This window comes from Perissodus microlepis, chromosome 20 (genome assembly GCF_051167445.1).
Source record: "Perissodus microlepis isolate ML-2025 ecotype Zambia chromosome 20, ASM5116744v1, whole genome shotgun sequence".
Taxonomy (NCBI): domain Eukaryota; kingdom Metazoa; phylum Chordata; class Actinopteri; order Cichliformes; family Cichlidae; genus Perissodus; species Perissodus microlepis.
In genome coordinates, this window is record NC_140480.1 from 33,932,932 (window position 1) to 33,959,158 (window position 26,227).

General features: G+C 43.8%; 1 protein-coding gene across 5 annotated transcripts in view; it reads right to left on the bottom strand.

Moving 5' to 3' along the window:
* Window positions 1-26,227, bottom strand: part of sulf2b (sulfatase 2b) — a 195,744-nt gene that overhangs the window by 85,334 nt on the left and 84,183 nt on the right. For all 5 annotated transcript variants that reach the window (XM_084916177.1, XM_084916183.1, XM_084916180.1 and 2 more), the window contains exon 2: window positions 9,075-9,112. The gene's annotated coding sequence lies outside the window, so the exon portion shown is untranslated. The remainder of the gene's footprint in view (window positions 1-9,074; window positions 9,113-26,227) is intronic.

Below are 26,227 nucleotides of genomic sequence, written 5' to 3' on the forward strand. Positions count from 1 at the left end.
TCACTAAGTGCTATTGTGATTAACTTTAAGCTAAACCTTAATATCAGCTAACTGGCACACAGAGAGCCTTTGATCAACAACATCTACCCAGAGGAAATAAAACTCTGTAGGTGAACCTGTCCCAGGATTATCTGCAGCCGCCCTCGTCTCAGGATTTGTCTCCTGCTCTGCTGCCAGTGGCATGAAGCATGTGGCTGTTGGTTTATTCTCTCTAGCTCAAGGTCTTCTGAGGGACCTGATGCAAGTTCACTTTGACTTGGAGCTCTCTTTGCTCCCACTGTGGAGTCTGTCCTGCAGTGACTGCTGGCTGGCCTTGGGAAACTGGTTTTATATTCCGGGATCCACCCCCTACCAGTTAAACCCGTGTCCCCCGTGACCCTCGCCTCATTTTTATTCATTTGCAACATTTGTTAACTTGCTAAACAACCACGATTACAGTATTAACCTGAATAACGGTAACTGTGATGTGTGCAGCTGAACAGCATTACATCAAGGCCATCTTAGCTTTTTGAAACCAGACATCGGAAAAGTGGGACGGACCTTACCAATAAGATGCTCGCAGCTCATTGGCTAATGACTTGTGATTGATGAAGATCCCTGGTTGTACCTCGAGGTGACTGATGTTGTGATTTGGTGATTTATAAATAAAATAAACTGAACATTGTATTAAATAAGATTTGAAAGTGTTCACTGATGTCACAGATCAAGGGTCGTTTTCCAACAACCATTTAGTTAATTGAGAGATGCCCCCTGTTGGCAACTGGACAGAACTGGTGTTTTAGGCCCTTTTTAGAGCAGAAGGCCATCTTTTATATACAGTTTATGCTATCAGCAGGTTCTAGGACTGTGTGCAGCATCAGCTGTGTTAACTTTGACAGCAGTTGATTTAGTTTGAGCTACAATTTATAGAAACTAACTCTAAAGTTTATCTACTGGACTACAATATAAAGTGTGTTATCACACACAGACAACATTCAAGGTAAAACGACTCACGATAGTCCACATTCAGGTCCACAGTCCTTCACTGTATTAAGCCGCAGCTTATGTAAACACACTGATACGAAGATGGAGCTAATATGATCACATGTCCCAGATGGAGATCCCCAGTGTAGGAGGGGTTTAGGTCATGAAATTCAATGTTTTTAGGGGGGAACTGGTCACACAGGGTTCAGGTTTCAGTTTGAGGCCTTTGCAGGACTCACTCGTTCTGCTTGTATTTTTCATTTAGCCCATTTTCTCCGTACATTCATCACGAGGAGTAATAAAGCTGTGGGAGGAGTTTCCAATCTTTCTGAGTCTTTGAGTTTTGAGTCTCTGTTACAATCCATCCATCAGCACATCCACGTTCTCCTCTCCCTTCTGTCTTTCTCTGTCCTTTTACTCTGGATTGAAATGCAGGTCACCAAATCCCTGCCCACATCGGGCGAATGCAGCAGCCGACGAGCCGCATTTCCCAGGATGTATTTGTTGTTCTTTAGCTGCTCTCCTCTCTGGTTTAGAGTTTCTGAAACAGTAGCAGAAGAGAGCCGCAGGGAAGATTTAGTTTGTCCTCCACAGAGCAGGGGACATTTGTCTTCTTTATTTATTTATCTTTTTTCCTGCGACGTACAAATAGCTGAAGGCTGTAGCAAGCAGCGGTCATCAGTTAGACTCAGCACTTCCCCCTTCTTTTCCTCCTCAATCTCCTCGCCTCCCTCAGCTCCTTCTCTTTCCTCTCACCCGTCCTCCACCTTTACCTGGTAGCCTGCTGACCTCTCAGCACACAAGAGATCTGTGTGTGTGTCACTGCGAGTCCCTCAGGCGGTATCCTCCACCAGTGAAGCAGCTGTTTTCCTGCGAGCAGGAGGAGAAGCAGCTGCTGCCTCTCTCTCTCTCTCAGATTCACCGAGTTTTCTCTGTTATTCATTTACTGACTCGACGTTCGCTCGGAGCCAGCGACTCTTCAGTCTGACCTCAGTCACATCAGCAACCCGAACCTAATCCTGCTCTGTGTAATGGATGCTTCTGCTAAATTACACATAAATGCCTCGGCCACCATTGAGGCAGGATTAGAGGCAGAGCAGCCAAAGAGCATACTTATCTAATCAGTGTTGGTCTAAAAATGAGTCAAGAGAAAAGTAATTATTAACACTACGTTGTCATTTTCCTCCTCAAAAGTTTATCTTTACTTTTAGGTAACTAATGCAGCTCTTTAATTATGACATTTATCTTTCATGCAGCTGCTCACCCGACATGAGGCATAAATGATCTTTAAAAACAGGTAAGAGAAAAATAAAATGCTGAGGTTTGATGTAACAGGAGTTTCTAGCAGGTCTTAAAAATTTGCCAAATACATCCTCAGAAGAACAGCTGTTCGTTTAAGAAACCCTAAATGAGCAGCATGGTGGCGCTGTGGTTAGCATTGTTGGCTCACAGTGAAAAAGCCCTGCGTCACCTGGGATCGGCTCCAGAGTCAGTAGCTTGTAGAGCCACCTTTAGCACTAATAACCTGAAGTAATGGTTTTATGTCTTTGACATCATTCTACAGGAATTTTGCCACATTTATCGCTTCGGCTCATTGAGGTTTGAGAGCGTTTGTTCATGCACAGCTCTCTGAAGGTTCCCAAACAGCATCTCAGCCAGGCTGAGGTCTGGACTTGTTCCACTGCAGCACTTTGATTCTTTTTCTCCATTCTGCTGTGGATTTGCTGCTGAGCTTGGATCACTGTCCTGCTGCATGACCCAAGCTTTAGATGTTGGACACATGTCCTCACATTTAACTCTAGAATACTTTGACTCAGTAAGTGAAAGGTGCCCCAACTGTCACCCATCCACGCCGTGCTGATAGTTAGTGTGAGGTGTTTGTGCTCCAGACTTGGTGCTGTGAATCATGGACGGACATCTCCACTTTGGTCTTGTCTGCTAGAAGGACGCTGTTCCAGAGGTCTTTGGGTTTATGTGATGCAACTCTGCAAACCAAGCTGTGCTGACATATTCAGGCTTTTGTCCTGGCAAACCCTCCACAGGAGCCATAAAGCCTTCAATGCTTTTCCCTTATTAATAATCGTTCTCACTGTAGAATGATCGACTTCAAGTTGCTTGGGGTGGACTTATAACACTTCCCAGAGTGCTGGGCAGCAACATTTGCTTCTTTAAGATCATTGCTGATGTCTTTCTTCCAGAAATTCCCCTGCGAGCGAGTGCTCGGCGATGACGGGGAAGAAGGACGTTCAACAGGAACAGAAACAGGGTAAAGGAGGCCATCTAGACAAATATCAGGAATTAGCATTTCAGCTAAAGTATCGCCCTCAACAACATGTCACCATTTTCATTTTCTGGCAAACTTACAGCGATCAAATTTCCCACACAGCAAGCAGTGAGAGGCGAGAGGAGACATGTTGCTGAGACGTTCCTGAAAAGGAAACGCTGAGCGAAATGTTCATGCTCAAGCCTGTTAGAGGGAAACACGAGTACAACAAGACACCTGGACAGGTGCACGCACTTTTACTCAGCTTTCAATGAGCGGTTAAACAAAACTTCCTTTCAGTCTGTAGATCTTTAAGTCCGCTGGCAGTGACAACCGGTGGTGTCCAAAGACTTCACTAATGGACGGGTGATAATTAGACCTCTGAGGTGTCCTTACTCTAAACCCTCTAATCTTCTTGTCCTTTCCTCTTCACCCCTCGTCTGTCACCCTCATCATTCACAGCCTATCACAGTCTTCCATTGCAGCGACACCTGCCGCTCTCTCACTCCGTGATGTCATCTCTAATTAATTCATTACGAGCTGGAAAAAAACAAAAACATATTGAACACAAAGCGACACAGGTCGATCAAAACGAGAGGACGGCGGCATCACATACGCTGCTCTTCCTCTACTATTTCCACCTCTCTCACTTTCTCTTCATCCCCCTCTCCATCCCTTCGGGCGGTTCATCCATCCTGCCCACTCAGAGACAGAAATAGACTGATGGAGAGCAGGAGCGCTCTGCTGGGAGATGACCACCGGACACACACACTCACTTTACTGTATGCACACATATATTAAGACAAAACATGTAATGTATGCTCCTGCAGACCCTGCTGCAGATTTCTTTCACCTGATTCACGGCTGACAGCAGGTCTGACGGGATTCGACTCCTTTAATATTTCCGTGCTCCTCACAGCCTCTGGTTTACTGCAGCTTCCAGCCTTGATGAAGGCAGGATTTATATCCTGGCGGTTGTAGTGGCGTGCGTTTGTTTGTGCCTAATTAACTGAGCGTATATTATACAACGTCAGTGAGTCATTTAACACACATGCCTTCGGTTTGCCTGCATTGAGCCAGGGGGGCCTGCATAGCAGCAGATATGATGGTGGACCTCAGCTGTGGAGGGATTTTTTAGTGGGTATGAATGAGTGTTTAAGTACCTCTAAAAAAGCAGAAACGTGTGGTTTTCATGTTAAATAACAAAAATGTAACTAAATGTAACTGTTAGCGAGTTTTCAGAATTGTTTGGGGCATTTTGAGCCTTTTTGGCAAACCGGAATGCCGGGAGAGAGCGGGGAGGAATGGCACACAGGAAGTGATCCGGGACCCTGCAGTGGCCTTCAGCATAAAGCTCACCCACTCAGCCTGGTGAGTTATAGCAGCAGGCTCTGGATACGATTTTAAATAAAGATTTAAAGAGTGGCTCTGTGGTGCAGAGAAAAGCAAAAAGGTTCCAGGTTTCTGGATTTTTCTGTACGGAGTGCATCTGTTGTCCCTGTGAAGGATTCCCACTTTTATTCCCACAGTCCAAAGACGTGGTCGGTGTGGGTGTGTGGTTTTCTGACTCTTAACCCTTCTGTATGCTGCTGAATCATGGAGCGCCCACAGCAGGCACTTTAGAACAATGGAGCTCCACCAAAGATCCCGAAGATCAACTCAATCGATGGAGACGGCAACATCAGTGATCTGAAGGAAACCATGATTCCCACCTCAGGAATGCTGCACCAACTCTGAGAGACAGGCCACAACACCCGTGATGCCATACACTGAGCAGAGGAAGGACAGCATGTCCCCATTACAAGGATAAGATCAAGACTGTTTGGAAGAAATCTGCATGACAATGGAGAAGTGAAGAAAGCTGCGCTGAAGGGAAGTGCAAATTGTGTAGCAGAGACTTCAAGCTGTTTTAGTCAAAACTCAGTTTCTTGGTCTCGCCTTGATCCAGCATGCAAACGACCTGCTGATCTGATTTAATGAATGTTTAAAAAGATCAATGTAAACAGGCACAAATATGACAATTACTAACATTAAACATCAAAATTCTCTCTTGGCTCTTGATGGAGGCAGTTGCACTTTCTCCCTCTCCTTTATCTTTCCTGCTTGGCTTCTCATGTCCTTTGTATAGTCTCGCCGATTCTCTAACCCTAAGAGAGTCTCCCAGACTTGTTCTCTAAAAACCTGAAGAAGAATTATGGATTTGATCAACTGGTCCCGTAACGGAATTGACACCCTGCTGGGCTTGGGAGAGCCTGATTGTCCTGCGGAGAAGTTTGCTGCCGGATACTCGATGGTCGGTTGCGTCGTGTGTCTGGCGACGCTCTCGATGGAGGACAATGAACGACATCTACCAATTCGGAACCACGATAACAGAGTTCTGGCTGATTGGAGCTGGATAGGACCCGGCTTATCGAAGAACAAGAAGCGGCTACAGCTGTTCAAAACTCCACAAAGCTGTTCGACATGATAGACGATGGGCAGGGCTGTGAGTACTCAGACTGTGTTTATTGAATGCAATCTGGATAAGATCTTGCAGAAGAACAACGGGAATTGAGAGACCTGTGACCAGTGCCTCTTTCCTCGTGTTGTGCATTTTCCATTGTTATACCTCTCTGACCTGTCTTCCCCATGTGATGTTTGTGTAATGTTGTGTATGTATGGTCTGAAGGGTAAGATGGCGCTGGCAAGGCTGGCAGCCTTAACCCAATTTCCCTCGGGATGAATAAAGTATTATCAATCAATCAAACCCAATGAGCAATCTGCATTGTAAGACGCAGTGAGTTTTTTTCTCCTCTGATGTGCTGCTGCTTCACAACGCTCCCTCCAATCCGAAGTTATTTCTGCTGTAGGCTACCAACCGCCCGAAAAAGTGACAGACTCAATAAATCAAAAACAAGAGAGAATTTAATTCTGTCTCCTTTCCAGAGAAAAACAATCAGCGTGAGGCACCGATCACTTGGTAACTCCCGTACTGTGCAGGGATGAAGGCTGCAGTGAGAACGGGCCAATTAGACGTAGATTATCCATAAGTCCTACATCCGAACAGTAACAGTCCCACACACACACACACGCACGCACACACACACAGGGCAGTGATGCATCATGCTGACAACACTGTGAGTCTCCTCACTGCAGTGACCGCTGGGAGTGAACACTACAGATGAGTTATGCTTGATAGATGAAGTGGCTACAACACTGACAGATATGATCCCTGATGTTCCTCTGACCCGCTTCCACTGAAAGACTTTTATTATTTTAAGAGCATTTCTACTTTATTACTTCATTTGACTGGACACGGGAGAGACCGCGGAGCAGCAAAGACCCTCAGACGGATCTTTGAACCGATCCAGTTACACAATCAGTGTTGTTACCTCAGACAGAGACAATCGTCACATGTTTGTAACGTATACGTTGCATATAAATTTTTGGAAGATGGAAATATTTTGTGTAGCTGATTTCACATGTAGACAGAGTGCAGATGCCAAACACCAGGGGGCGCTGCTGGGCGAGGTTAATCAATCAGATCGTGGATCGTTTGGATATCACTGCTGCTATTTAAAAAAGAAAAGAAAGGAAAACATGACACGCTTTACAGGCCGCCCACAAATCAATCAACCAGTCACTTAATCAATAAACCAGTAAATTAATCATTCTGCTGTTTGTAATGAAGAGAAAAAATACGTCGACGTGACACCTCCCGAGTTTTCTCTCTCCCTCCATCTGTGTCCTCTCAGTGTGTGAAAACACACACACACACACACACACACACACACACACACACACTGGGAGGAATGTGGAGGAGTACAGGTCATCTGGAGCTGAACCAGAAATCAGCTGCAGGGAAACAAACGAGGCTGCAGAGTTCACGCTGAAGCACAAACTCCTTCACTCTGCAGCGTCTCCATGATCCACTCTGTGCTTTTTACACAGCAGATTTAACAGAAACATTAAACACTTACCTCTGCCTGCGAAATCGCACGATTCAAGTCATTTTATTGTCAGAGTTCTAACATCGTACTTCTCGTATGCAGCTGGTCTTGAAAACATCTGCAGCACTGATATTTCTGATATTTCTGCCCGTGCTTGTTCGCCAGCTGGCAGAATTTCATTGCACTAAATGTTGAAAGTTCAGCCACGCTCCACGAGAGAGACGTGATTTGTTCTTGATGCAGCTCCAACAGTGTGTTTATGTAACTGCCGTTTCATTTCTCTTCATTTGTTTAAGCAGGCGTCTTATTTACAGGCTTTGCACTAAGTGAGCGATCCACGTGTCCTTATCCTCGTCCACGCTTTCATGACAGGTGCAGTAAAAGAACACATTTCATGGAGAAACATGGCCATCAGAGAGTTTTTGTGTATGTGGTGACTGCGCCGCTGTCAGCTTGTGAAATGATGATGTAATGGCCGCGTTTTGACTTCTTGCGTCTCCTGTTTCTGTGCAGCACATCTTTAAAGTCAGTGATCATCACCATGTTGATGCACCCAATTCACCAGTGCCTGGCTGAGAGCGCTCGTAGCCCTGATCTCTGACTTCGAAGCAACCAGAGACAACAAAGATCAAAGGTTGACTGCAGTCAGTTGCATTCATCTTGGGCGTGCTGTGGTCTTCAACCGCTGTTTCCTGCACTGTGACTGTAACATGTGACTGTGGCGGTCTTTAGGTCTGATTAACCATCTCAGCTGATTCCTGCCAGAGCGAAGGAAGAGCCCCTCTTAACCACTCTGAGCTATTGAGATCTTTACCCTGACTCTGGGCGAGAGTTGTGACGACCCCTGGGCACTGGGTGTCTCTATTTTGGATTTTGTGTTGTGGTTTGTTCTGCAGGAGCTGATTGAAGTAACTGGATGTGTGAGCTACACCTGGGCCAATAAAAGCTCCCTCTCACGTGTTCTCCAGTTCTCTTTTTGCTCACCGCCCTGATTTGGACTACCAGCTTCCTAGTGTAGATCAGTGTGTGTTTTTGAGTCACACCCATGCATGCGTTACTGCTTCTACTTTGCACTTGTGTGTAATTTCCCCCCCAGTGCTCCAGAGCGGTTCGTTTATGGCATGAACATGATCGGAGCTCGATCCGAACCAATCAACAGGTGTGCGGTCTGAGCTGAATAACAGACATGATGAAAAGCACAAAGAGGCGTGAGCGTGATAGCTTCCTGCATGTGAGTGTGAGGTGTGCACATGTGATCACAATCTGACCGTGTCCGTGTGTTTTCATTGTTTGGGAACAGCCCCGTCATTAATCAGGAACGTGAGAGTGCGAGGCTGCTCTCACCGGCTCGCAACCCGGCAACGCTCAGTCTCACCTCCTCATCTGCATCACCGCGAGTCTACGTTTCATTTTTGGATTCCCGTGTGGAGTTTTTCTAACCTCTGTTTCCTTCACACTCCATTTTTCGGTTAAAGAGAGCTCGGTAAAACAGCTCTGCGATCTTGATATCCTGGGATAACAGGCTGTTTCTTGTGATTACAACTTCCCATCTTGTTTTCACAGGGTGAAAAATAGCAGTTTGGTGAAGCTGCTATTCATCTGTCATTACCCCACGATGACAACGTCGTGGTTTTAAAGAGATTTCATATGACACGACAGACTGAGATCAGATGTTACAGTAAGAAATCACGAACCATCGAGTCCCAAGAAAATCGTTTGGGGGAAGTTAAATAAATAAAAGCAGAGTTTTTATTTATTTCAGTAATGAGTGTAATCATTGTTTCTGCAAGCATGAGTGCCACAAATCTACAAGATAATTGTGATCCATCGCAGCTGTTTGCATCTGTCTGCAGCCGTGCTCCTCGTTACCAGCAAACAGACGGCGTGGCTAAATTAGCGAAGAGCAAAAATAGCTTTACCTGTCAGGTGTGTGTGGCGTTTCCTGCTGTGTTCAGTCCTGCAGAGACAAACAGAGACAGAAGAAGCTGTTAACGAGGAGCTCTGACTGACATTTACACTGACGTCAGGCGAGTACAGGCACATTAATGAACTGCTAAATCAGTAGCCTGTCACAGCTCATCGGCCACGTTTAAACCACATACAGTGGTGAAAACACTGGCTGCAACCATAGACAGTATAACTATTGATGTAGGCACTGATGAAGTTCTGTTATGGACACACCGCACACTTGTTGGGTTAACTTCTCAGAGGTGGAAGCTCCACGCGTCTTTTACAATGCAACGATGTCAATAAGGCTGCCTGATTAAAAACAAAAATCATAATTACAATGATTTTGGTTCCTGGAAATAATATTCACTAAGATAAGTTAAGCAATTTCCTGGTTGAGCTACAAGCCTAGGCTCACCTATGGCCATGAAATGTGGCTATTGTGTTCCCTTAGTGGTGAGGGGCTCAGAGCCGACACCTCCAAACTGAAAGGAGCCGGCCAAGGTTCAAAGACCTGACTAGGATGCCTCGTTGGTGAGTCCCAGACGAGATGTTTGTGGGACGTCCTGCCAGGAGGAGACCCTGGGAAACCAGCTGGCTTTTGGGTTTATACTCAGTTGTGAACGCAGACAGCTGGGGAACCGATGTCAGCAACCTCTTTGAATCTTTGAAGTCGGCTGACTGGGCGGATTTTTTGCAGAAATAAAGTTCTTGCGTCATCCACATTTGGTGTTCGTTTATATTTTCTAAAGGTTTTCCTGATACGAATTCATTTTAGACTGTTTTTCTAACTGTATCTAAGATTTCCCTCAATGTGTTGTTGGGAGTGAAGAAGAACAACACAAAACTGTTTCTCTTAGCAACAGGTGTTATAAACCTAACTGGATGACACAGTACGGAGACAGCACGGCAGCGGTGGGTACATGATCAACAAACGTGACGTGTAACATCTAATCCCGCCTCCTCTGCAGAACATGCTCGTGTGCATGAGTCACTTTCTTCCAAAGCAACGCAAACCCCGATTTCCTAAACCTAACCGAGTAGTTTTTAGTTCTTAAACTCAAACGGTGAGTTAAAGTGAAAGTAAGAAAGGAGTTCAAGACAGAAAAGAAAAAATAAAAGGGGTCCCAGTGGGGCACGTCGCATGTAATGCAGCGTAGAGGGAGAATTTATAAGAGGCGCGTATCACGCACCAGGGTTAGGGTGCACCGGACCAGCACGTGGCTTCAGAGTAAACTTATACTGTTACTGTGGGCTGCACACCGACCGAATGGCCCCGTATCCTTCCACTGCTTTTCTCTGATATTTGTTTGTTTTCATTTGAAATATATTTAAAGTTCAAGAAAACTCTTCTATAAATAATGTTAATTGAATCCATGGCAAGTGTTACGCTAATTAAAATTATGTTAAACAAGCCAAATTGTAATTATTGGCCAAAATAACTGGGATTATCCCCCCCCGTCATAATAGGGCCGTCCTGGTAACAGACAGCACTTTCAGTTTTAAAACTTCCAGCAGACGACCTCTGTGACCCCAGCTTAGCTCCATAATAAAACCACCGGCATACAAAATACAGTACAGCGCGTACACACACACACACACACAGACAGAGCGCAGTCAGTGATTCCACTCACGTCCACCTCAAATCCCCCGAGTGAGAAGGAGCGAGGAGACGATGAAGAGGAGGAGGAGGAGGTGGTAACTGAAGGCACATTTACCATCTGTAATCAAAAGAACTCCGTGTTGGACTGTCGCCTCCCCCCTCCTACTATTCTCTCCCTCCTCTCTTTTTCTCTCTCTTCAATTTCCTCCCTTCTGTTGCAAAGCATGAGCAGCATACTGATGGTGGGATTACACACACACACACTTACACACACACACACACACACACACACACACACACACAATCTAGTGAGAGAAGTAATGACTTTCTGCCTTCTCTTTCAATTCGCTCCGAGCTGCCAACTCCCACTGGGTCACCGTGTGTGTGTGTGTGTGTGTGTGTGTGTGTGTGTGAGTGTGTGAGAGAGAGAGAGAGAAACAGAAAGAGCAAAAGACACGACGGAGGTGATACAACATCTCCAATTAGCAGGGCTGGTGGTCTGTTTGGGGGGTTTGGTGTGTGTGGCTGGATAATGAGGCCACATGGTGAAGGTCTTCAGGCAGGTTCAGGACCTGAACCTGCTCTCTGGACTTTCTGATCCACCTGATTCCACTTAAAGACGTCAGTCTGTCTGCAAAAGTGTATTTTCTTTCGCCCTCTGCAGAAGGCTTCCAGCAAACAGCCGCGGCAGGTCTACAGATGGAGCTCGCTGGGCATTTTATCGTAACCGAATCCAGACGTGTACCTGCTTATCATAACTGAATTTGATTATCAAACCACACATCAAAGTGCAGTCAGGAGTTGGCTACTTTAAAAAAACTGAAAAAACAGAACTGGACCACGCATTTTAGTTTTGCATTAAAAGCTGATTCAGTGAGATTTCTAACAGAGCACTTTCAGTTACTGTGGTTGGGAAAAGTGGTAGAAACTCAGAGCGACGGTTAAACACTCACGTTTAAAGTAACTGAATTTTAAAAAGGTTTGGAACGAGCCAAAAACTACGAGACACACGAAAAGACGGACGTGTGCGTATGTGCTGCGCGTCGCAGTGGAGTCAAATACTTTCAATGGTCCATCTGAGAAAAAGCGTGTGCACTGAGAATTTGACTATCCAGTGATGAAGGCCTGAAGAACACAACAGTTAACTGGAAACAGTGAAAGGTAACACAAGTGTTCACTGTAACTTCACGGCCACTAACCATGGATACCAGAGCAGTGATCAGCCACCTCTCCGGTGAGTTCCACATCCCACAGATGGAGCAGCACATAGTTTCCAACCTGCTGTAAGTTCTGATTACAGGCACTGCCAGCAGACCTTTACAGTGTAGTTACTCCACCCAGGGTGAGAAACTCTCTGGAACAATAAATATCTGATAAGATAGAACAGGAAGGGTTGGCAGAAACAAAACTATCAAAATAAGAATGATGGTCACGATAGTAAATCGATCAATGACGTCATCATTCTCCTGGGTGGATAAAAAATAAAACTAAACTAAAAAAAAGTTTGAGAGTTTACGATACGCGGGCAGACGCTCTGTGTGCGTGAAACACTGCTCCATCCATGATTTAAAACTCCCAATCATCACGCTAATCACAAACTCTGTGATTTTAATTGAGATCAAAGCGCCGTGACCAGACAAGCACGACACTGACACTAATTAAAACTACGATAACTCTGGTAATTAACTTTAGGACAAACTGCTGTAGCTTTCATTAACCCTGAACTGTCTCAGGGTTTCGTTGCTGCACACAATTTTCCTGTGAAGTTTAAAGACATGGTGCTGTGGTCATTTGTTGCTGCACAGTCACAGTGTGTACTGGCCTCGTGCTCGTCAAAGGCCCACATCCACTGCCCACACTGGTTTCAGCATGTTCTAACAAGCCATGATGTCTCACATTAACAACCATGGTGCTGGTTGTTAATGTGGTGCTGGATCTTTAATGCCAAATATCTTCGGCAAAGGTTCAGATGCACGCTGCTCCATTTTTCTGTCAGATTTTAAAAAGTTGAAATAAAGTCCAAGCACTGAAACTGACTGATCGTCTTTCTTTCAGCGTGCACAGCATCTTTTATCCAGTCATGCAGAAAATACACGAGTTATATCGAACATTTCTTGAACTTTCAGAACTGCGGTTATTCCCAGCAACATGAAGCAGGAAGTGCTTGGTTTTCCCTGAGCTAAATTAGCTGCAGGATGGATACTCGTGAAGTGTAGATGTGGGCTGGATGGCACACAAAGCAGAGAATCTGTAACAGAGGAGGTTTTGTTGTTGCTGATTCTTAAATCCATTTGTTCAGCTGAGCTGACGGGCTCGGTCTGTCACTGTAACATGAAACAGCTGTTTCTTGAAACAATTGACCAAATGAGCATTGCCATAGCGACTAACAATTAGCCAATCAGTCCAATAGGGAGAGTCAAAGCTGTTGTCAAGCACTGTTAAATTGTGCACCTCAACTGTGAGATTTTAAAAGGCTTGTTTGTTTTCAGGCATCCCTCAAGAACACGGAGAAACAAGCTGAACTGAGATGAGGCTTGAGACACACATGCGGACGCCCGAGTTCGAGCACTTATCTGCAAATACTTGCTAACTAACCACCGAGAATGGTTAGCTTTGGTATAAAAGCTTTGCTACTTGTTTTAAATTGCACAGCTTACTTTGAAGGTTAATGGTTTGTTTCATAACTGCTTAGCGGGTAGTTTACGAAATATTTTAAAATTCCCCAATGCCTGAGTCCAGTGGGGGTCAGTTTAGGGCTATTCAGCAACCTTGCATTACTGACAGCACAGTTCAGTTCTATGCCTCCATAGAGGAACACACTAAAAGTCTTGTTTCGGATTTTGGTTGGTAGACGGCAGAAACTGTAAAAATGTAACTGACTGGAGAATGCACTGCAGCTCTTTGATGGTTTGATTTTTTTTCTGTTTTACGTTGAAGTAAGATGACCTTTCCTGTTTTTTTACTGCACAGTTCACTACGGATGTCAAATGCCCATTTAATATCACTTACCTTGATTCTTTCTGACGGCACTATGTTTTTAAAAAGTGAAGGACGTGCATGTGTATAAATGAAAAGTATCTGTAGAGAAAAGCAAGTGGCAAATGAATTTAAAGGAAAACTGAAGAAACGCTGAGCAGCAGCAGCACTCTGAGGGAGCAGAGTGATCGACATCTGAGAGAATCTCCAGTTTCCAGATTCTTCGTCTGTTTCGTATCGACGAGTGCTGCTCTGACGCCTCCACATACACAGGGAGGCGCCACCAGGTCAGAAAGGAGAGGAGGAGCTTTTTTAGGAGGTGATGGGTCCGAGATTTTGTGCACGAGTGTGTAAAAGAATCCCCCAATTCTCATTTCATGCTTCAGTGAAAAGCTTTTCAGCCATCGTCGTTTCTCATCCTCACCTTCTTTCCTCTTCATCACCCTCCTTCTCTTCTGTCCTTTCTCTCCCCCTTTGCTTCCTTTTTCCTTACCTCTTCCATCCTTGTTTCGTCTTCTTTCTCCTTTGTTCCTCTACTCTCTAAACATGAATGATATTGGCCCTTCTTCCTCTCCTGCAGCTACTTCTGGGACAGTTTACAAATAAATCCATCACCTGTGTCGGTGCCATAAAACCACTAAAAGAAGAAAAGAAAAAAACCTGTATTTGGGATAAAAAATGTTTTGCTACAATAAAGTGTGAAAAGTGAAGCTTATGTGGAAGTGCAACTACAGTTCCTCTAATGACCACTTGCTGAGTCTAAGCAAATATGTTCTTGTTGTAAAAATGTCCAACTTTACACTAACATGCTTTTTAATGCTGTAAACTTATAACTCATCATCATGTAACTCAGACCTTCCCAAAGTGTGGGGCCCGCCCCCTAGGGGGGGCGCAGAGCCATGGCAGGTGGGGGCGGGGGATGAAAAGGGGGGAAAAAAAGAAAACGCTTGGACACTGCTAGCACAGGCGCCCACAGAAACGCAAAGCAGGAGATGAAGCATCGCTGAATATGTTTCCAAACCAACTTCATTCTAAGCCAAAGACTAGAAAATATAGTGAAGCATATCTGCCCTTTGGCTTCACCTGCACAAGTGCCGAGGTAGGTCTCCCTGCAGGATTGGTTTCCCCTGCGTCGGGAGCAGCGCTGGGCTGTTTAAATCACGGACAAACAGGATCCCACATTCATGATTTTTAGTTCACAAACACTTCTTGTAATGACTAACTACTCCTGACATGTTGGAGATGTTTGCTCTTTATACAGTAAAGTTACAGCGGGATACAAATAACATCAGGCTGATCTTGCCACGATTTGTTCCCTCGGTTCAAATCACGGACTAACAGGATCCCACAGCTGTTTATGTTTTTGAACCCATTTTGCACAGAGAGGCATTTTTTTTTAAATGTATTGACAGCAATGTTGAATATTATTAAACAGGAAAAAAACAACTACACGTAAAATAATGACACCGTGACGCCTCTGCCTTTGTAAATAGAGAGACAGTAACTACATGTGTGTATGTAAGCGTGTAAAAACTGAAGATAGTCAGATTAACAGTATTTTGTCTCTATCTGCCATTCCTCTCATATAAACAATAACGTGGCGTACAGCTGACATGAAAAAAGGCACATACCTTTGACGCTGCGTGACGAACTCTGTATTCCTCGTCCACACTTAAACGCAAAAAAGGAGTTTTAAAAAATCGCAGTTTTCGGTGATTCGAAACGCCGTTTACGTGTGAACGAAACAGCTGCGTTTTCAAAAATACCCGTGTAGATGCGGACGCAGCGTAAAAGAGTTAGTAGTTTATTTTCTTACTACCTGTAATTTATTGCAGTTTACTTGTATTTGCTTAATTGTTTACTAAATGTTTGAGGTGTGAAATAAACCGCAATGGAGCAAAATAAGGGCGTGTGTGGCTGGAGGAACATTTTTCTTGTAAAACAAAGGGGGGCCCAAAAAAAGTTTGGGAACCACTGATGTAACTGATTTATAGGTTTAGCTTGCTGACCAAGATTTGGCAGTTCAAGCTCTCATCCAAATATCAACTTTTTATTAGTCCTTTATCTATCCAGGTAAAAAATCTCATTGAGATTAAAAATCTCATTTCCAACAGAGACCTGGCATCAAGGCAGCAAAAGTCAAAATCCTCTGAAAAGAAAAAAAAAAAACATGGCTGAGGCCAAACTAACCTTCAAAATGTGGAGTGAAAAACCAAACTGTAAAGTAACCTTTTATAATTTTCTGTTTTTTTCTGGATTTTTTACTTGATATTCTGTTTCTCTGCATTAAAATAAAACTACAATAAAAATTAAAGACTGTTCGTTTCTTTGTAAGTGAGCAAATTACAAATTAAGCACGAGATCCAATAAATATTTCCCCCGTTACACACTTCACTTGGCCTTCCAACATGAGGAACAGATATGTGTTATAGAAAAATGTGTTTGTTTATAATCTAACAGACGTAAACTGAGATCTGATTCAAATGTTCCCCAGGTACATAACAACCAGAGTTTCTTCATACCTATGTGACAGCAACATCTGGGTAACAAACCACTAAAACAACCCTGAAACAGCTGCTCGCTCACTGACAGAGTCCAGTCACAGACAGCTTTGCCTGCTGCGTGAGAGCACGATCACGTGCTAATGGGGGAGCAGTCACTGGACAAAAAGATGTTACACGTATAATGAGGAGCTTTTGGGGAAAAATACCCATATCTAGAAAAAAAAGAGCTAAAAGCCAGAGAAAAAGATAACAGACATCCCAGGGCATCGAGAAATACTGTTATGTCAGATACTGCCGGCAGTGCCCTGAAGCAGCGGCAGTGATGATGATGGGGGATATATAACGGTTGTGCACATTTGGAGGATGGAGGGGGGGCGGTGTACTAAGATGGTCAGAGAGAAGATGTGGATCATTTGGGAGCTTTGACCTTCGTTTTGTTTACACTCACTTATTGTTTTTACTTCATTTTTAAGATCATGAAACAAAAACTACTTGGTTCATATTTAGGAAACATGCTGAGAAATGACACTTCACTGTGTGATAACAGTGTTCTTTATGAGGTGAGTCAGGTGTGAGACGTGTTTATATATTACACATTATCCGTTACTCTTCTGGAGTACATTACTTAATTGCTACTTGTTACCTGTTGAAGTTCAGGGTCCGACTGCTGGGCTGCACTCGGCTTTAAAATAACTCTGGGTTCTTGGCTAGCTCACCGTTAGCATGCTCGCTGTGCAGATGGCTGCAAAGAGCCAAGGCTCTGTTAGCAGTCTAATGCAGTCGTTGCTGTCTTGGATACAGTTTGCTTTTTATAATCATGCTCTTGTCTTTTTGTGCAGTAAAAACGAGATAACTGCAGAACCTTTGTAACGGATGTAACAGCATAATTGTTACTGTAATGTAAATACTGAAAAATGTAATGTATTTACAGTAACGCTGTAACACTGTTGCCAAACAGTGGTGGTGTAACGCATTAACATGGTGACCTCTGCATGATCGTAAGGGAAACACAGACACAGCAAGTTTCTGAAGTTTATAATGATTAATAGACAATTCAGCTTTTTGGGAAAGCTGTGAGGAGCTCATGCTTTTTGCTGGTAAACCCAGCACGGCATTTAGAGACATCTGTTTGACATGTTATCGAGGATTTGCTAAAATGTTGTCCCTACAGACGAACCCCTGGACATGAGATATCAGAGAAACTTTACAGCAGGTGTCAAACTGTTGTCTGTCCTTTAAAAGTCTTTGTCAAAAACAAATGTTGGAAAATGTGGGTCGATCCGGTAGCTGATCCCGGGATAGCTGTAGGACATGAACTCTACAAGTATTCAGTCATCAGGTGTGTCCCTGCTGTAGAAGATGAAGCAGTGAAAGCAAGCAAAGTATTTTGGGATGGTGTCGGTGTCCGTGACCGTGGTAACAGTCGTTTCGACCACCAACAGGTTTCCCCTGGGGGACAAGAAAATCATCTGTGACCTTCATGTGAAACTCACTTCACTTCCTCCTGCTGTCTGTCTTCACCCTGTTCTGTCAGTCTGAATCACTCTGCTCCATTTCTGCACAGCATGTCACTGCTAATGGAGCCCCACGGACACACACACACACACGCACACACACACACACACGCACACACACAAGCACACACACACACACACACAGTGACCTAATCAGTACCTCTCCTGGAGACGGTGCTGGAGAGTTTAATTCTCTATCCAGCTCTTTGTGTGCGCCTCCATCCGATGGGCCATCATGAGATCATGTCTGACTGCTGCTGTTTTATTCAGCACTTCCACTTCAGACGCACCCAACATGCTCGGCGACGCCAGCGGCACTAAGACACGTGGATGTTATCTTGAAGTTTTTAAGATTTTAAGAAGACACCTCTAACTTCTCCCACCACCGTGCACAGACCACATCAGAGACGCACGGATTATAATTCTCCTTGATGACTGATTTCTAAAGTCGGATTTTATGACATTTTCTTTTACTTTCTTGTCCCTGTGAAGGATTTTATAGCTAAAAAGTGCTAAATCAAATACAGATTTGTTCTTTTTAAATAAGCTCACCTCATATCATGCTGTTTGCTGCTTATCCTCAGTTAATACACTCACAGTTAAATTTTACACACAAGGTAAATAACTGAGGGTAAGAAGATGCTTTTCTTCTATCCACAAGGTAACAGCTTGTTCACACATCTTGTGCAAACAAGCCACAGTCTTGCTCAAACTGAATAAAAACTATAAAATGTGATTACAGATTCATTATAATTACCTCATTGGCCTTCTGTACTGATCAAACTACTGAATATAAGGGACTCCATCTGTGGTATGAGGAGCCTTGGGTCCACTTGTCCAACTTCTAACCCTGTGAGGTCCAAGTCATCGCTGGTGATGACCTCAACCCTGTCGCTAACGCTACCACAATATACAGGTTTCTTTTCCCCTCAGCTGTCCTCAACCACCTGGGAAGAAACCAAAATAAAATAGTTGCTCTAACCAACAGGCAGAAAGAACTAGAATCATTTTATCCAAAATGACTTTTTTGGATGGGGTTTGGAGCTAGCCTTGGGATCTTCACCCACAGAAATGTAGAACTCACTGATTTCATCAAACTGGAGCGGACTTTGTAAAGCAGAAAATAAACAGTGTGTGTACAGATTATTGTTCAAAGCCATCAGCCTGACAATGAAAATATCATTTTTTATGAGCTCCTTCAGTATCTGCTTCTAGAAGCTTAATCCTGATGACTGCTGACTACACTAAATACTGGCCGTTATCCTCAGAGGCTAAGTCAGCAGACCAGATGATGGGTTCCCACACCGGCTCATATCAGTAGAGTTTGAGAGCATGAAGTAAAAAGCAATCATTTTTATTGATTGCTCAGGACAGAATTAGCAGATTTTCACAGGAAAAGCAAAGACAGGTTCAGACTGGGCCCAGAAACCTCTGGCAGTAAATGTGGATTTAGTGTTACCATTTAAATAGCAGACTCCTCCTCTCCTCGTCGTCTTTGTCTCTGATTTATCACAGCAGTTGTGGATGTTCCACAGTCAAATGACTTCTTACAGCCTGCAGTTAGTTTGGCTCCACTGCTGCTGCAGAGAGCATCGCGCTTTAAAACTGCTGCTCTATGAAGAATTTACATTCATTAAAAACTAAAACCTCCCCTCCTGCCTCCCTCCATCGCTCTCACCGAGCGTCTCTGAAGGTCAGCCGCTCCAAAGCAGCGGTCTATAACGATTACCAATTTCATCAATTCTGCTACAGTGAGGGGGAGGGCGAGGAGGGGTTTTAAATATAACAGTGCGAGGAGGGCGAACACCAATCAGAGCTGTTCCAGCTGTATTTTTTATACATCCTAAGTGACCTTCTGTCTAAATGAAACAAAGTGAAAAGGACAATTAAAGTGGAGGAGATTTATGAGGCGATTTATGAGACGCTGATGAAAAGTCACACGGCAAACAGAACCGCCGAGAAAACACTGCGGCGTGCCGGGGTTCAGAAGGGAACGACTGGGAATGCTGTCAGTGCTCCCTGGAGGCCGCAGGTGTCATTACAGTCACAGTGAGAAGGTGACGAACGGAAAAAGAACATCCCAAAGATTTATGTCTTCTTACAGCCTAAAACCAGAGGAAGGCTAAATGTTCTTGGGAGAAGGTTGAGTTTCTGCAAACATCGTCCACAGAAATGATATCAGAAAACTATCAGAGATCAGGTGTCAACAGAAGTAATGGTTTTTCCCATTCAGACTCAGGAATATGAATCTGGTCTCCATTAATCCTGACTGGGACTTTGCATGACCAGATGCCGAACAGCAGAAACACCTGCAGATTTAAAGGACCCTGAAGGCCACAGGGCTGAGGTCATTACATGCATTACATTTTACTACATTAACTACTCCCCATAGGAAGTAGTTGTTGTTGTTACATGGCTGACAGAGGTGATGGCTTATGACACCAGCTATCAGCTTTCAGTCTTGAGATCCTTCCCCGTGCACCTTACCTCAGGTGCCCCCTATTGGTCACACTGGGTGGTCGGGCAAGCTCTCACCAGTGGTTTCATTCAGGTCTCTCTAGGTTACCATGACCTGGATGAGTGAGAACCTACCCACATAAAGTAACTGTTCTGTTTCTTGTCGTGTTACAGCACAGCGTGGTGTGAGATGCAGTGTAACATAATTACCAGAAAACAATTTAAACCCGAGGCTACAGTCGAACACGCACGTGCAAACCCTTTTACTGAATGCATACATATGACCTGAAAACCAGTTGAAAGATTTAGACAAATGGTAACAGATTGTCCTGCAGAAACATCATCACTGCCTGTTTCCTGTTAGGATCTGCTCCAGCTGCTTGGATTGGGAATTACTTGCTGCTAGCTTGGTGTCAGCATGCAGTCTTGGCGGGAGCTTTTAAAGAGTCAATGTCGCGTTGTCCAGTAGTGGACGGTCGTTTCTGACCTGCAGTTTGAACTTTACGTCGTGCTTTTGTTTTTCGTGCAGTAAAGTTTGCATTCATATCACCACTGCTCAAACTGCTCAAACGTTGGAGACCACTCTGTTATTTTCCTTCCCAAATTCTTTAACCACCCATCGTGCAGATAATTAAAGAATGTAACAACAGTAACTACATATTAGTTTGATAGATAACAGTAATGTGATTACTACATTTAATACAGTGTTACATGATTATGTTACAGGAAGATGTAATGCGGATACAGCAACACTGGAACGTGCAACAGCCTCCGGCAATAATAAAATGAAATGTTCAAAGGACACACTGACCGACCGAGTGTCGTTCACATCTGTGGTTACTGATGTCAGCAGCAGATTATTTTAGTTTATTAAACACAACCGACACAATCATCCAGACTCAGAACGCTACGACATCTTTCCCTTTGCATGAAATATTTACACGCACCAGCTTCAGCACCCTGCATCAGGTCCACACGGGATTTCCTGGATGTGAAATTTGAACCTCTTAGATAACAGACAGTTTGTTTTTCCATTCACATGGAGAGGAAATAACAAAATGCAAACACACCAACACGTGGACTACTTGGCGCCTTTTTTTTACTTTCCATGTTATGACGCAGATCAAATTCTGTATCACACGTGTGTGTGTGTGTGTGTGTGTGTGTGTGTGTGTGTGTGTATTCATATCTTTGTGGGGACCAAAAACTGGAAGTTTACTATACTTGTGGTGACCAAAATGCCCGTCTCCACAAGTTTGAAGGCATTTTTGAGACACAAAAATGTGTCAGGGTTAGGTTATTGTAAGGGATGGGTATTCATTTTTGATGGTTAGACTAATGAATAACCGAAGTGTGTGTGTGTGTGTGTGTTTTCTGCTGACGGGTGGTGCTGTTCATCCTGTCCTGAGTTTTCCCATTAGCTGAGCTGAGGTTGGCAGCAGGCAGCTGGATGTGTATGGGCTCAAAATGTGGTCATAAATATTTTGTACTTGTAAAAAAGATTTGTATGTGTAAAAAAGATTTGTGTGTGCGTAAAAAAAGATTTGTATGTGTAAAAAAGATTTGTGTGTGCGTAAAAAAAGATTTGTATGTGTAAAAAGAATTTGTGTGTGTGTAAAAAAGATTTGTATGTGGACTTAGCCCAAAAAAACCCTGCAAGTTACAAGTACGAAGTATTTTTCTTCCTTTCATCTGATTGGTCAATGTCATGTCAATCACAAATGTAACAATCCAATCAGAGAACAGATGGGTTTGGCTGTCGGAGGGGCGCTTTTTTTGAACTGCAGGTCCTTGAAGGGTGATACAGTTTGAAGCTGGAGGATCTCTATATAAATATCCGATAGCAGCTAGGTCCCCTAACTTTCAGCAGCTGTTGAAAGGATAAAGTTGTGCTATATCAGTGGTTAGAAACACCATTATTACTTTAGGATTAGTTTAACACAAAGTCAGGGCTGACCCGGGACCATTGCTGTGAGTCACAGTGCGCAGCATAAAAGTCCTTTCACATCGGACGCAGGATGTGCTGCTAATGCTAACTGCTAACTAAAAGCAAAGGATCCAGAATTTGTTGCGCTGGCTGCTGGGCTCTGTGGGTTTTTGCAGCAGCTCTACCTGTACTAGATGCACCTGCTCCTTGTCTTTTCTATCTCTGACTTTATGTCCTCTACAAGAGTTTCTGTTTTTTTTGCTGGTTCTTCAAATGTTCAATAAAAACATGTATGCTAATTCATAACGAAGAAAGCTTTGTAATGAAGACTGTCATTTCCAAAACACTGCCCGCCCCCACCCCGCGGTCCGCAGCGCTGTTGAAAAGGCTGTGGAAGTCCCTGTATTAAACACGTAGTCCTGTGACACAAAAATCACCAAACTCGGACGACCACAGACTGTTTTCCTTCGTGGTGATGAAGGAAAACGCTGGGTTGGCATGTAAAAGGGCATTTATTCCCTTCAAGGACCTGCAGTTCAAAAAAAGCACCCCTCCAACAGCCAAACCCATCTGTTCTCTGATTGGATTGTTACATTTGTGATTGACATGACATTGACCAATCAGATGAAAGGAAGAAAAATAGGGTCAAAATTCGTACTTGTAACTTGCAGGGGGTTTTTTGGGCTAAGTCCACACAAATCTTTTTTACACACACACAAATTCTTTTTACGCACACAAATCTTTTTTACACATACAAATCTTTTTTACGCACACACAAATTCTTTTTACACACACAAATCTTTTTTACACATACAAATCTTTTTTACAAGTACAGAATATTTATGACCACATTTTGAGCCCATAGATGTGGACTGAGGGCGCCGTGTTTGAGTTTGAAGGGCATAACATGCAACAGTAACTGCAGCTAGAATAAAAAACCCTCTACCTTCAATCATTTGTATTATATTTGAAAAACATGTTACGTTTTTATGGCTCTCATTCCACAATATGCTGTTTCACTCTTGATGATTTATATATATCAATGTGTGCATGATGACAGTTATGTAATCCTTCTATTATTTGCCCATGCAAATGTGATTTTGCATGCCATCTTCAGCATTATTCTATTTATCATGCTTCTGTATGTTTAATTTGAGGGTTTTTTGAAGTAAGCAGTCTCCTTGCTAGCGAGTACACGACAGTAAATAGAGTCATGTGACACAGTGAGACATAATCTTTTATTCTTTTATTTTTATTCTGTTCTGACACTTTTATTACTCACTAAAATAATTGTTCCTTTTCTTGAGGTTCTGTAGTCTGAGGCTGCCTCCTAACTTTGCTACCAGCATGATATCTTCCTTTTCACTTTGGCGTAGCCGGAGACGCCGTGATCATTTTCCCCCTTTTGTGTCGATGGTTTGAGGTTCTTGGTGTTTGTTGCATCACGCGCGTGCAGGAGGAGCACGTCTGTCAGTTTTTTTAAAGCTTTACTTCAAATATTTTAAAGCAGTCTCACTTTTGCAACACACAGATATTAATGTGAGAACGAGCAGAGATGCAAACAGAGGTGATACATCAGCCCCGATCAGCATCAGTGCTCCTGCACTCGGCAAGCGCTTTATTAGGAACACCCGGGGGACATGTTTGAAAGCTGAACTAAAATGTTATAAAGTATCATTTATGAGCATGTCGAACTGCAAGGACCATTTCAACATGAGAATCAACAACAACAACAAAAAGGTCAACGAAAACTGTCCTGAGTAGAATTAATAACTGCTACATTAAGCACATTTGACACAATAACACCTCCCTCCTTACAAAATATTACACATTTGGTATAATCTGTTACGTATGTTTTTTAACATTTACCTCCAACACTGTGAAAAGCAGCTCCAGCAGCCACAAAGACCTGCACTTACTCTCCCAAAGTCTCCAGGGTCCAAAATGCTCTCTGTTTTCCATCTGGATACACATTGAGTAAACTGCACATCTCATTACACACTCAGAGCTGCAGGGAACGAGCAGACTGCTGCCGTGTGACTGTGGACGAGTCCAGAGACGAGTTTTCACTTTCAGAGCAGCGATAAAGCAAATTAAAAAGTAATGCTGAGTGGAATCTAAACAGCTCCACAACAGAGACGAGCAGCCTCGTCCCACTGTGTGTGTGTGTGTGTGTGTGTGTGTGTGTGTGTGTGTGTGTGTGTGTGTGTTCGTTTCTAAAGACCAGAAGCATCCCTGCTGTTCTTTACATCTCTACATGTGACCTCGGTGACCCGGCGCTCGCTCAGTCGCTCACACATGCTGAGATTTCCATCCCTGTGAGGACTCTCAGGCCCAGATTACACTGAACGTGGACACGGACAGCTGGAGACCCGACGGCTGAGTAGGCATTCGCGTTGTACTTCTTTGAAGTCCGCGGGGACTCTGCCGCTGGGGCACACGCACACTCGGTGCATTGTAATGTAAATTCTCTGCAGATGCGAACAAGGGGTCAAGAAAAAACAAAAACACAGGCGGGCACGTGGATCCTCACGCTCACCCACTGTAACAACATTTTTGTTACTCTGAACCGAGCAGACTTGAGCTCATGGAAAGTATTAATCCAGGCTTCAGTTAAAAAACTGAAATTAAACCAAAACTAGGTGAGGAAACAAACATCCAGGAAGTGAAAAAACATGAATTAAAGATGAAAGAAACAAAACAAAAAGGAAGGAATATTAGGACCACTCAAGATAAGCAAATATAATAAAACAATATAATGGAAAAATACTAATATAAAAGGAGCTTTGGGTGGATGTTAAGAAAAAACTTTTAAAGAAAACTTTCAATAAAATTTGTAAATTTCAGAAAAAAAAAAAAAACTCCAGAGATCAACAGACCAGACGAAATGTTATTAGAAGACCAACGACACAACAACACCTCCGTCCAATCACATTATTGATGCAGACGACAAACTACAAGCTGAAAACTGACTAAAATCTCCAACCAATGAAAACAGTCCAAAGTCACAACCTGGCTCAGAGCGTAAACCAAACACACACGCCCACTTTTGAATCAGACTGGAGTTACAGAGCAGGGCTGGTCTTACAGGTGAGAGTCTCCTGCACAGACTTCTCTCGCTGCCATTAAGTATCGGGATGAAGTCCTTGGACCCACTGTCACGCCCCACGCTGGTACATGAAGGAATAGATATCATTTGCTGGTTCCCACAGACTTGCATTTGTAACCACGGTAACTTCTGACCCCACTTCCACCAGTCCCTTTATTGTGGCGGGAATGAACCCTGCATAAGTTCCGGGTCAATCAGCTGCATGTTCCCTGCTCCTCTGGCTGCTGTTGTCCCTGTGGTTGGCGTACTTGTCAGATATCGACAAATTTTACACTACAGACCAGTTGACAGCGTGCAATAACCCGGCCAATTCATTTATCTTTACACCACCTCACAATCGACTCAACGGTGAGTTATTTGTTTGTTTTGTTTTGTCACAATCAATGAAAATGCGGAGCCGCGATCGCACATCCTAAAACGCTGGTAAGCTAATGCTAGGCTAGCGACAGTAAGTGCAATTACCACGTTACACATTGCCTAAATCTAACAGAATACATTTCGTTCCGTCCGATGTCACCAGGTTGCACCTCAGAGTGTCCAGGTGCTCAGTGATGCCCTGGTCCAGATCTGCGAGGAGATCCTCTATCGGCTCATCAGGAGCACGGTCCGAGGTTCTCGGGCATGCGTGCGAGCACGTGGAGGCCATCCAAACTACGGAGCACCATTTTGAGTTCCTTGACTTGAGTTGGACTCACCCTGATTTTTCAGGTGTCTTTGAATTCAGCCCTGAAGGTTGATTACTTTCATGAAATGATGTGGCATCCTTCCATTCCTAACACATCACTACAGACGCCCAGCATGACTGTTTTCAAATTGCTCCTTTAATTTGGAGCAGTGTATATTCGTGGCATGAATCAACATTATGGTGCAAGGAGTGAGACAATGACCAGGCCACAAACCCAGGTTGAGATGCTAATGTGAACTTAAGGCCTTCTAAAAAACCCAAAGAGCTGCCTGGAGGTGTGATGACTCCTGAGAGGCAGTTTTGCCCCCAATTTCCTCTCAATGTTTTATTATCCACACAGCATAATGTAG